The 13,245-nt window shown below is 41.7% G+C and overlaps 1 protein-coding gene across 7 annotated transcripts in view; it reads right to left on the bottom strand.

The window, feature by feature from the left end:
- The window catches only part of myocd (myocardin), a 182,075-nt gene that overhangs the window by 135,560 nt on the left and 33,270 nt on the right, over positions 1-13,245 (bottom strand). The window contains exon 1 of one of the 7 annotated variants that reach the window (XM_075457392.1): positions 3,369-3,389. The exons of the other annotated variants lie outside the window; for them this stretch is intronic. The gene's annotated coding sequence lies outside the window, so the exon portion shown is untranslated. Of the gene's footprint in view, positions 1-3,368; positions 3,390-13,245 lie in introns of those variants that run through there. 7 annotated transcript variants of the gene reach the window in all.

Raw genomic sequence — 13,245 nt, 5'->3', positions numbered from 1 at the left:
AAGCGACCTTGGGTTACTTGAAAGGCGCTATATAAAACCAAGTCATTATTATTATTATTATTATTATAGGAGCTAACCAGGTGCTCAGATCAGACTTAAATACAACGCTACCCTCAAATATTCACTGAGTTTCACTAAATCCCACAGAACCTCAAGTCCTGATTAGTTATATTTTATTAAACTTAAAGGGATAGTTCGCCTCTTTTGACAAGAAGCTGTATGACATCTCTCTACCTTTGTTTCACTACGGGCTGTGTTGACCGTGCAGACCGAAGTGCAGACGGAGCAGTCCCCTGCTTCCGAGCAGTAAACACCGTAACAGGTGCAGCTATCTGCAGGTGGCTGCACGCATTGGTATGAAGGGAGAGAAAATAGTGCCAAGCAATTGTGAGGTCTGACTTTTTCTGGATGAACGATTTTGTGATACAAATGTATTACTCTTTTGAACGCATTTTATTTTGAGAAGCAAAACGCTTTATTTTTTAAGCCCCAGCCAACTAGCTGGACTACCTTCGTCAATGCCAAAACGAGGCTAGAACTCGGCTCACAGGACGCAGCAGGGCGTAAGTCAAATTTAATAAATGATATTGCTAATATGGGATGTCATACAACTTCATGTCAAAAGAGGCGAACTATCCCTTTAAGACCTTTTTCAACTGTACAAACCTTTAAAACCAAAAACAATGAAAAAAATTCAAACACAACAAAACTGAATCCCAACAGAACCACAAATTAACAGTTTGGACCCAAACCAACGAGTCTTTGCACTAAGCAGCATGAAGCTGACATCAGTCAAAGCACCAGCCTTCCTCGGTTCGCTGCAATACATTAATTTTAAACAGCTGATGACCTAAGCCGAAACTCTTAGCAATGAAAAGGCAGATGATGCACAGATATCACAGACTGATCCCCTCTCACATTTCCCATCTCTGATGTTCTTCATCATGGTGTTCAATTCTTCTGTAGTGTTGTCTTCACAATCTAGTATGCTATGTAAGTCATATATGTCAGGGTCCTTGTAAGATTAACGTGAAGGTATATTGGTGCTGATGAGAGTACAATATGGAATGTCATTTACTGTCAAGTTCATTTTCATGCTCTCCTTGTGAGAACCAGCCAAACCACAGCAATTCTGATGTTTTAATCTGTGACTACAAACGACCGCAAGGAGAAAAATCCTCTTTACACGTCCAAATCATACCTCTAATCACAAATTCAATAGCCTGTTTACGTCAAGCCAGAGTGTCCACCAAACAAGCAGCACCATCGCAGATAAATGTTTGTTTACTCTGGGCCAGTCATTCACGGGGAATGCAAGATGTTTAGGGTGGGATGGTGCTGAAATTTTGTTTGCATACATGTGTCTGGCCATGAGTACAGTATGTGTTTGGCTGAATATGCATGTGTCCATGTTGTTACATCTGCCAAACAGTAACACTAAACATGTGGAAGCACTTGAGGGCCACTGTAGATAAACTCTGTAAGAAAAGCAATTTAGCACAGTACATATGAAATGGAGAAATGTTTATGCAAATGTATTTAGGAGACTAATAGGATTTCACCTCAACAAATATTGATTGAAAACATCTGCTTGATGTGTGAGGTCATTACATTCTTCAGGAGAGGTTGCATTACAACACCCAACGTCCAATCAGGCACAGTAAGCAATGTTCTGCCGAGGCAGAAACAAAATAACAAGACGTTATATTTAAAAAAATAGCCTATAGCCGTCATCTCACAGAAACTCTAAAGCAGATCAGTAAAATCTCTCAGGTCAACTTGCTGTTCAGTTAAAAGCTACTCTCTAAAACTGTATCCTATTGTAAACTGTTTTCATCTATTTGCAGGATGTGAGATAGTGATCACTGTGGGCCATTTAACTGTGGCCACATGGTTGGGCACATTCCCATGACAACTAATTTGAAACACTTACAATTAAAAGAACAAGTGCATTAGAATGGAACGCCAATATCATCACATCGATCTCCTAGTATAGTAAGACAAAAGCAATGTTGGGGCATTTAATCAGTATGCCAAATATGCTTTTAGTAACTTAAAACAGCCTCACTGTTTGCTTAATCCATCATTGTTGTAAAAGATAGCACATTTTACGACACATTTAAAAAAATGAAATGATAGTTTAAAAGATAGCATGTTTCTGTTTTCCGTTTTTTTTTTTTTAAATTGAAAGAAATTCTGTTTGGTTTAAAGTTCCTGGTTGATCTGGCATCGCCTGTGGTAATCATCCAGCCAAGATGACACCAGAGCTGCCCGAAATATATCATATGAGCTTTTCCACTGCCATGTGCACATGTGTCATAGCTAGAATGCAGGACAGGCAAAGTCAAGTAGTACAAAATCAGCTATACTTGAAGCTGTTTTAGAGCTTGGATCAGGACAGAACTCTCTAAGTTTAATCATCAGTCTAAATGATTAATTATTATTGTTAAAATAAAAAACATCTGATTCCTCAATAAATGGTTCAGTGTAAGAAAATGTATACATGATGTCTTTCAGAGAGAAGTTTTTTTTGACGGCACTGAGGTGAGAAACATCTCGTCAAAAACAGTGGGAAAGACTTAAAGTCTACACAACCTGCACCTTCAATCATTCACTTGTAAAGTCTGAGTAAAGCTAATTCAGCCATTTGCCTGGAAACATGCAATGTTTTAGACAATAGTTGTTTATTTCAAGTTAAAAGAACAAACATATTTACTGAATAGTGGAGTTTAACATATTTTCAGACATTTTCTTTTCCGGATTATCGGATCCTGTCTCCTGTTTCCTGTCTGAAACTGTCCAGGAGCAGGTGGTCGGCTGAGATACTACAACTCACAACTTAGGTTTCCAGCTCTGGACCACATAGTTTTGCTTAACGTTCACTGAACATTTTTGTGGGCTTTTGATGGCATATTTGTGGTCTCTTCGACAAAACAACAAGGTCATGTTTATGGCTTTACATATGCTGAGCTCACACAGAGATTTGTGTTATATAACACAACTGTAGGGTGAGACAAAGAGCAAAGACACTTGTGTTACTTTGATAAGCCACAAAGTCAGCATTTGGAGGTCAGAGAGAGGGAGGATGGTGTTTCACAGCAACTGTTTTAATGTAACTACATGTTTTGGGTTTTTTAAAACAAATAATATGGCTATGGTTAAGTATCAAGATAGAGATGATTAAAATGAGCAAATGAAATAAAATTCTTATCATGCTTTGCTATCATGACGTGCTTGGTTCAGGCTAGTTATTAAAAATGACATGGTTAAGACTAGGACAACATTGTGGTTTAACAACATAAAGGGGAAGCTCGTTTTTTTTTAAACCTGGACCTTATTTCTGGCATAAAATACGTTCATCTACTCACCCATAACAGTTTGGTGAAAGTCGGCGTCCTTCGGAAGATATTTAGATCACACGAGATCTGCGTATATCTATAAAACGGGAGAGAACAGGGCAGAGACAATACAGCCTCTAAATAAGGCATTATCTGTCTTTATTTCACCAATACTTTAAGACGAATGAATGAATGAGCACGTACGATTGCACTGTTAGTTCAGAGCTGCTGTGTTGTTGTTATTGGGGGCTATTGGGGGCTTTCTGCACACGTGTCTACTGGGATGACGTCATGGACGCGCGCCGCAGCAGCATCTTTACATGGAATTTGCTACTGCTGCTGGTAACATGGTTCGTTATTACGTATTTCCAAATTGAAATGTTGCACATAACTAGCAGCAGCAAACTCCGTGGCTGTGTTCGAAACCGCATAATTCTCCTACTACTCCTACTACTCATACTGTGGCGACCCCTCCGCTCCACTAGTTGTCCCTGTTTCTCTTTAGTGCTTCTTCCCTTCTGCAGAGAGTAAGGCGGAGTGCTCGTCAGACGGATTGAGCACACCTGGGGCTGGTGCTTCAAAAGCTTCTCTCTTGCCAGTTTGGATCCCTCCTGACTTGCCTTTGACTTGCAGGGCGGCGGCTGTTTGTTGTTTTTGATCGCTTACACATTCACACACTCAGGCATGCATACACGACTGACAACTGACCTCCACGTTTCTTTAGTTTAGATTATTTTGTAAATAAAAGTTATTTTTGGAAAACTTTCGTCTCTCTCCCATTTTTGTTCCAGCCTTAGAGCCGGGCTGTGACATGGGGGCTCGTCCGATCGTCCGCTAATCCGGTGACATGAGAGATCAGCTGTAGTTATAGTTGCGAATAGAGGTGAGATTTTTTTTGTTGGGAGAAGTTGACGAAAGTGATGTTTGTTGGTTATTTTGGTCAGTGAGCCAGCTGCTGTGAGTCTGTTTGGAGATCTGTATTTTGTTTGGCACTGAGTTGTCTGGTCCCGTACGCGGCCGTGGTGAATCACGGTGGTTCTGTCCCTGTTAGGCTTTACAGCGAGTTCCCTTTTGGAGTTCGTTGGGTGGGTGTTTTTTACAGTGTTGTGAACGTGGTCAGAGCAGTTGTCTCGGGAGCACATCCGGAGCTGCAGGTGAGTCGCCATTATTTTTTGGTTGCTTTTCTCGGCTCGCGGGCGTTGGTGCATAAGAACCCACCACAAGTAACATCCGAAGACTAGGGGGGAGCTTAGCTAGAGGTTGGTGAGGCAGTTGGAGGGACGGCTACTGTGACGTTGCGGTGTCTGGGGGGGCTCAACTCAGTGGGCTTTTGTAATTTGGTTCGGGTGCATTGGTTGGCGTAATCTGTGTGTTTTGGACAGGTAAGTGTGTGTTAGTTGGCATGGCTAGTGTGGAGGATTTTTTGAATGATCCGTCCGAGGAGGGGCTGGAGCGCTGCACACGCGACCAGTTACTTAGGATTGCTGATCATTTTGAATTAGAGATCAGTGATAGACGGTCTAAGGAAAGTATCAAAGCTATTATCAAAGCTAATCTCACTGAGTCGGAGGTTATCAAACCTGGTAAGTCGCAGGCTGCCGGTACGGTTTCGGAAGCTGTTGTGTTTGGTGATCCTGGTTTAACTTTTGAACAAAAGCGTGAGTTGCTTCAGCTACAGGCTGAGGTGGAACAAAAAAGACAGGACACTGAACTTAAAAGGCTGGAGGTGAAAAGGCTGGAAGTGGAGGAGCGTAGGCTGACTTTAGGGGGTGCAGGCCATGCTTCTGGTAGGTCAAATTCTGGTTCTTTTGATTTTGCCAGTAACCTGCGCTTGGTTCCTCAGTTTGGTGAGCGAGATCCGGACACATTTTTCTCCCTGTTTGAGCGCGTGGCTGACAGTAGGGGGTGGTCAGATTCAGACCGAACACTGTTGCTACAGTGTGTGTTAACAGGTAAAGCGCAGGAAGCGTACTCTGCTCTCACAGTAGCTGAAAGTAAAGTTTACATCACTGTGAAGGAGGCTGTTTTGACCGCTTACGAGTTGGTGCCGGAGGCGTACCGACAAAGGTTTAGGAGCTGGGAGAAGTCCGGGAAGCAGACTCATGTTGAGTTTGCCAGGGAGCTGGAGACTAATTTCAGTCGGTGGTGTGCTTCCTTGGAGGTCAGCACTTTTGGTGACCTTTGTAATTTGGTTGTTCTAGAGCAGTTTAAAAACTCTATTCCCGGTCATATTGCTGTGTATATTAGTGAACATAAAGTGAAGACTGCTGCCAAGGCCGCTAAGCTGGCAGATGAGTATGTGCTTATACACAGGGGTGGCCGTGAGTACCACTCTCGGGATGATTTTGGTTACCGGGGAGCTGGTAACAGCAGATCAGAACGGGTTACATATGGTCAAGTACAGTTTGACTCAACTAACACATGCCATTATTGCAAAGGCAGGGGGCATTGGAAAGGTGAATGTCCTAACCGGAGGAATAGTGGTCCACAGGTTAAATCTGTTGTTCTTGCTGCCTCTGACCAACGTGTTAGTCCTGTCACTTCCTCCTCCCAGCAGGTGGAAGCTGGAGGTAGGTGCACTTTGGATAAGGCTGATTTCTCAGCTTTTGTCTCGGATGGCTATGTGTCACTGGTTGGGAGTGATGTCACTGTGCCGGTAAAAATTCTGAGAGATACGGGGGCTTTTGACTCATATATTGTGAGTTCTGTGTTACCTTTTTCTGAGGAAACCAATACTGGAGACTCCATTTTGATGCAGGGAATGGGGCTAATGGTGTTGCCAGTTCCGCTGCATAAACTGATGCTGCACTGTGGGTTGGTTCAGGGTGAGGTTACCATGGGGGTGCGTCCTGCACTTCCCCTTAAGGGGGTGGATATTATTCTCGGTAATGGTCTTGCTGGGAGACATGTGTGGGCTGATGGTCTGCCACCTCCACCCATAGTAACATCTTCACCTGTTGTTACAGGAAAGCCAGATGAGAGTGCTCAGTGTTTTCCTGGAGTTTTTACAGCTGGGGCGTTGACACGAGCTATATGCCGTGTTGAGTCGGAGTCCAATACTGACCTGGAAGATGAGAGGGCAGGAGAAAGTGAGGTCTTCTCTGTAGACATCCCTGAGTCTCTTTTGTCTGTTTCTCGCAGTGACCTGCTGGCGGAGCAGAGAGCAGATCCCTCTCTGAGTCAGTTGTTTGATCAGGTTCTCACGGTTAAGGAGGCAGAGAGTGTTGCAAGTGGGTACGTGTTGAAGGATGGGCTGTTGGTGCGGAAATGGCTGCTGCATGGGGAAAACTTTGTTGGTGACCCGGTCTGGCAGATTGTTGTTCCTTCCAAGTTTCGCAGTGAGGTGCTGAAGGCTTCCCATGATCAGTCTGGGCATCTGGGTGTCCACAAGACTTATAATTATATTCTGCGGTACTTTTTCTGGCCTTGGTTAAAAAAGGATGTGTGTAGGTACATTAGAACATGTCAGATGACCGGTCTGCACATCCAGAAGTGAGGAACAGCTGGCCGAACAGAGAAATGCAGCGAGGGAGTGTTGCTGGGCTGACTGAGGTTTGCAGAGTGGTGCATGTGCCCTCTTTGAGTTCCAGGGGGGAACTTTGTTTTTATGGGGGGGGGTGTGACGACCCCTCCGCTCCACTAGTTGTCCCTGTTTCTCTTTAGTGCTTCTTCCCTTCTGCAGAGAGTAAGGCGGAGTGCTCGTCAGACGGATTGAGCACACCTGGGGCTGGTGCTTCAAAAGCTTCTCTCTTGCCAGTTTGGATCCCTCCTGACTTGCCTTTGACTTGCAGGGCGGCGGCTGTTTGTTGTTTTTGATCGCTTACACATTCACACACTCAGGCATGCATACACGACTGACAACTGACCTCCACGTTTCTTTAGTTTAGATTATTTTGTAAATAAAAGTTATTTTTGGAAAACTTTCGTGTCTCTCCCATTTTTGTTCCAGCCTTAGAGCCGGGCTGTGACAATACTAACTTTAACTTTTTTAAGTTCCCGGATGTATACTAGATGCATACTAGATTGGCCGAAATGTTGGGTATGCATCATGAGGTTACTACTCATACTCAAACTACCCAGGATGCAACGTAACGTGACGTCGCCGATCATCATTTCCTGTCAAAACGGCAGTTTCAAGCTAGCTACAACGAGGGTAGGTTCACTTCCTGTTTTCAAAACAAAAGCACCAATTGTATCGTAATGGCTTTCCCCATGATAAAAGGCAACGGGTATTTTATTTTGTGAAAATAATTGGAAGTGCGTTACTCACTGCGGCTAGCTTTAGTAGCGCCGAATTCGTGGGAACAAAATTGTAAATAGCCGGTATTTTGTCAGGTTTTCAACACGTTGGGGATCTAAACGACTACTTTCTCGCCTAAAAATGTTTCAAATGTTGCTAAAGTTATATATTTACAGAGTTTATAGCCCGAGCCGAAATTAGCTTCAGGCCGGCTGATTTCGGCTCGGGCAGGATCGAAGTGCACTGTGTGTAAACGCTCTGCATACTGTCTGATCGATGAGTATGCCGTTTGCAAGTATGTAGTAGGTAGTAGGCGGTTTCGAACACAGCCCGTGTAAAGATAGCCGACCGTCACAGAGCACGGAGTGAATGAGCAGCGGTGCGCATCAATGACGTCATCCCAGCAGATGCGTGTGTAGAAAGCCGTATATGGATATACGCGGATCGAGTGATCTAAATATCGTCCGAAGGACGCCCACTTTCACCAAACTGTTATCGGTGAGTAGATGAACGTATTTTATGCCAGAATACGGTCCAGGTTTAAAAAAAAAAACTTCCCCTTTAACATGTAACAACATGTTTCATCAAAATACTATATTACTGGCTATAGCATCCCCTCCTTCAGCGAAATACACAAACTCCACATCAAATACATTACTTTGCAAGTGCTGCTGGATGCCATGTAAAAAATACAGATTTTATTGTTGTCAGCATGAATACATTGTGTTCTGTTGTATGACTATATCCCATTTTTGTGTGAGACTGTGCTGTCTAAAACCAAGGATCCATGAATCAGCAGCTCCACCCCCAACACTGTGATTTTGCTGTTGTTAAGGAGTTTATATGTGCGTACTGGGGTTACACACTGTGCATTCATCTCTTAAGAACCTGCATTGCTCCATGGAGGTCAGAGTGCTTTGCACCTGTTTTGAGAACTGAAGTTTAAGGGGTAACTGTTGTCAGTAGGTGCTCAGTGGGTAAATTTCGTGTGGAGCCATTGTGATAGAAAGTTAAAGATCACCACTAACTCTTGGCTCATTTTTCACCAGGTAGACTTTTTTTTTTTTTCACCAAATTAAAGCATACACAACTAGAAATGCACTCAGAGAGTGCAGACCTCCGCCAACCGCCAACCTACCTGTGGATAGCGAGCCATGTATGGACATACGTTCCTGATGTGGGCTACTTGTTGTTTGGCGCTGTCAGCAGAAGAGGCATTCCCTTCTCCCTATTCATTATTGAACAGCAGTGTTCGCCGTTATTATTAATTATTATTATTAATATTATTATTATTATAATGTTTTGTGGGGAAGCAGTGTTCGCCGTTATTATTACGCTATATGCAGTTATGCACACTGGCTTGCCGTTGCAATCTTTTGTTGTGCTAATTACAGCAAAGACAGACAGACGAACGAACGAACATCCAGACCAACAGACAAACTCGGGCGATCACATAACCTCCTTGGCGGAGGTAATAAATTGCTGTGATTTAGTGTCCCGCTCCCCACGTTGCTTCTTCACACTACACAGATACCTTGGCTGCATCCTATGCAGAACTTACTTGCCATGAGAATGGAAGTTGCAATATTGATAATTCATTCCTGAGCTGAAATTTTGCCTGATTGTTTTCTTTTCTTGGTGATTGTTAAATCATTTTTGTTGAACTGATGTGACAATCAGAATATCAGAGTTATTTCTGGGTAATTTCTTGGGGTAATAACTACAATGACACAGCCTTTTAAAGTCTGAACTGTTCTAATTTGCTCATGTACCTTCCTTCTCAATAGATTTGACACCAAAGTCTCATAAAAAAATGTCTCTATCTATCCTCTATACCTGCTTAATTATATTCAGGGTCGCAATGGGGCTGGAGCCTATCCTAGCTGCTATGGGGCGAGATGTGGGGTACACCCTGTACACATCGACAGTCCATTACAGGGCCGACACAGAGACAAACAAAACAAACAACCATGCACACTGACATTTACTCCTGGTGTCAATTTAGAATCATCTACTGTATGAACCTAATATGCATTTCTTTCGACTGTGGGAGGAAGCTGTAAACATTTCAACTTGTGTCCAAAAAGCTAAAGTATTGCAATGTCATTTGGGAGAATTATGTGATCCTATGTTCAGTAACATTATTTACAAGCCTAAAATGGGAATATAAAAGAGAAAACATTCCAACTTTGCAACAAGACGACCCACCTGCAATTAGAAATGTTCTATGAATAAATAATATAGGGCACACTATTGTGAAAGTATAATAACGTTTGACTGTCCTCATTTTGAGGTGATACATTAGTCAGAGAAGCAATTACTTACTGCATAATTGATTCAGGAATGGTATCTGTTGATGAAAACATTATCAATCATTAGTTTCTTCCACAAAAAACCCTTGCTCGTTTCCATGATCCATCCATCAAGCAATCTATCTATCATTTTGTGGTTAGCACTGAGATATTCCCCATAGCAAGTATAATTTACTGAAAAATACGAACAACATGAGGTGTTGACTGATCCATCATCAAAACTCATTTTCACATCGCAGCTCAGCAGCTGCTGGGCTCCATGTCAGAATGGCAGATTTATATGTCGTGGGCCTGTGATGATCAGTGTCTGGATCGTGATAACAGAAATATGGTGAGATTTATTCTCAACCATATGAAGTCTTTAGACAAAAAATATCTGTTGTTCATTGCTATGATTGATTCGAGACTAAATGCCGGTGACGGTATTGATCTTTTCATATAAACTCTGCAGACTCAACCAATTTGTTTCTTACACTAAACAGTGTCTGTCATCTACTGCACATATTTAAAGGAACATCAGTCCACGCCTGAGCCTTTGAAGTCAAAGTGAACACAGAGGTATGAACGTGAAGGCTAGAGAATGTCGAGTGCTCATTGAAAGGTTCAAGCATCTCCGTCTGAACATGGATTACATCTCATGAACTCAATCCTTTTAAGCCATGTCACGGACCCACCAAAAGTATTAGAAAGGTTCTGCTGCAAAAATTCATCGTCGCTCCTTCTTACATTATGTGCACACTAGTGGAATGAAGTCATTAAATTTAGTAAAAGTGCAAAAGTGATTGCTTAATCTCCGAGGTTTGTCTGAAACCTTTCATCAAATCTTTTTTTGCAAGATACATAAAAGATTAACCTCTTCATTTAGATGTTTATGCCTGCATATCAGAAGGCTACAATCATCCTCACAATCATTTTGATATAAAGAGATTTATACATAATGACAGAGCATTTTTTCCAAACAAGAACAGGTTGGTAAGCTTCAACATTACTAAAGACATACCTGTATGGTGTGTGTTTGTAGAAGTTGGGCTCAGGTGGGATGTTAGTCTTTATAGATTATCTCAAGTCTGACATCCTCTCCTTCACTTTTCTGCTGCTAAACCTCCAAACGTGGATCAAGACTGCAGCCCTGTTGTTTCCTTGCTGTACTCATCTGCTGGTGGTCATGAGAGTCATTCCTGTTTCCCTCTGATGTTTTTACATGACTAGGCTCGTGGTATTCTCTCGGCTATAAGCTCCATGTATCGCACATGTAAAGCAAAAATTGACCGATAGCAAGCTGACTCAGGAGGAGATCTGAATGCCTCATCTCTCTTAACAGCCTTCTGACTATTAGACAGTACAATGCTGCTACTGTGTTACTCCATGCTACCAACAGGCCAAAAGCACACCCTGTTTTACATGGGACAATGCAGTTCATTTCACTTTGAATTTACAATATGTATGTAAGGCAGAGAAGAGATGTGGCTTATTCCACATGCATATACTCTAACAGCCCCAAATTTACATAAGCGATATGAACCAACTTGACAGCAGCTCTCACAATACCATGTAAAGTAAGAAAAGCACAACTCCCGGATCAAAACAGATGTTCAACATCTGGACTGAGTTTTTGCATAATCTAAACATATTACTTATTATTGTAATTACTCGTGTGTTTTAAAGTAATTAGACATCATAGGAGGCCCATATGTTACACTGCAGCGATTCAAAAGAAGTGTACCAACTTAGTTTACTGGAGGTCTAATTGGACACATGTGGCAAGTACTAATATATGAACAAAGTAGAGACATGCAGCCAGCATGTGTGGCATTCAGCATGCATAGCTTGTCAAGGAGAAGCCAAAGTGTGAAACTCACTGAAGTCAAGCTTAACCACTGTTTTCACCGTATGAATCTTTAAAGCAAAACAGGAGAAGTTTGCGAACCTTAAAACTATGCCCTTCTGACTTTTGTAATGCATGTTCCCAGGCCTGAAACTGCAAGCAATTTTTTTTTACATTTAGCCCTTGCCAGATAGTGGATGTGACAGTTTGTGTAGAACAGTGTCTGTGGATTATGCAGTCTATCTGGACCACTAATTCAGGAAAAAAAGAGAATTGTTGCAATAGCCCTATGGAAGGTTGAGCTCTTTAGATGACAACGTTTGCTCTGTCTGCAAACCTAAAAACACACCCATCAGCCTCAGCTGTACTTCATGTTTCGTGCTAATTAGCAAAAGTTTGAATTTTAAATTACAATATTGCTAAACCTGCCAACTGTCATTGTGATAACATTAGCTTCAATTAAATAACCCTCTGTTTACAGAGTAAATACATGTAATGTCATTAAACATGACTGCACTCGGGTTATGCCACATTGAGAGGTTAAAAAGACAGCTGGCTCAATGGCTGCTGACTGTTTGACTGGCTGGAAAATACAGAAATCGTGTATAAAAGCTGCAAGAGTTAATATGCAATCGATTGTACCAACAGATTGAGAAAGAAGTCAAGTTTCTTTTTGCAAAGTTTTGAAAAAAAAGAAGAGAGCCAGATGGATTTCTGCCATTCACATAGACAACTGAAATCCAAACTCAGAAACATGGATTTATGATAAACCCTTTACGCCTGGTATGTCAGATTTTCAAGTAAATATTATTCTATAATATTTGTACAATATTATGACAAAACATGATGTGATAAGCTATTTAGCATCCCTCCGTTTATAATCCACAAGACAAATGTTTTCCCAGTGTTATAAATCGAGGGAATAATGGGAACAAATTTATTTGACAAAATGAAAAGAAACAAAAAGTGTGCCCCCAAAACATTTTAATTGACTCTGCTCACTATAGCATTAGCTGAACAGTGAATTCTATACCATAATTTCACTGATGCTTATAGTTTTCATTACAAAAGGCTGTTAATACAAATCTGGTCATATAAAACCACAGTGTATATTTAGGACCTCACCTGCTTAAATTTGCTGTCAAAGCCCTCTCTTAAACACAACCATAAATCTTGACTTGTGCTTTCATGCTTTGCTTCTGGAGTTTCCTGGCATAGAATTAGGCATATATAGACATTAAAAACTGATGATTTGTGGCCAGATGTTAATGTCCATGGTCCAAAGGATTCTTTGGAAGGTTACAAAGGTTCCAGTTGAGACCAACAGCTTTAATTTAAGATGATCTTTATTTGTAATACCCCCATCACACTAGTAGCAGCAGCAGCCATGTTGAATGTTTTGCCAGTCAGGGGCTGTCAATTGTGCTCTAGTTGTGATAAGATAAAACAGGGATGTACATGCATATCATCTTCTATACCTTGAAATAGTAGAGAAGAAGAGAAATAGTAATAGTAATAGTTCTAGCAACA

The sequence above is a fragment of the Odontesthes bonariensis genome, chromosome 23 (genome assembly GCF_027942865.1).
Source record: "Odontesthes bonariensis isolate fOdoBon6 chromosome 23, fOdoBon6.hap1, whole genome shotgun sequence".
Lineage (NCBI taxonomy): Eukaryota > Metazoa > Chordata > Actinopteri > Atheriniformes > Atherinopsidae > Odontesthes > Odontesthes bonariensis.
This window is presented reverse-complemented; position numbering and strand designations above follow the sequence as displayed.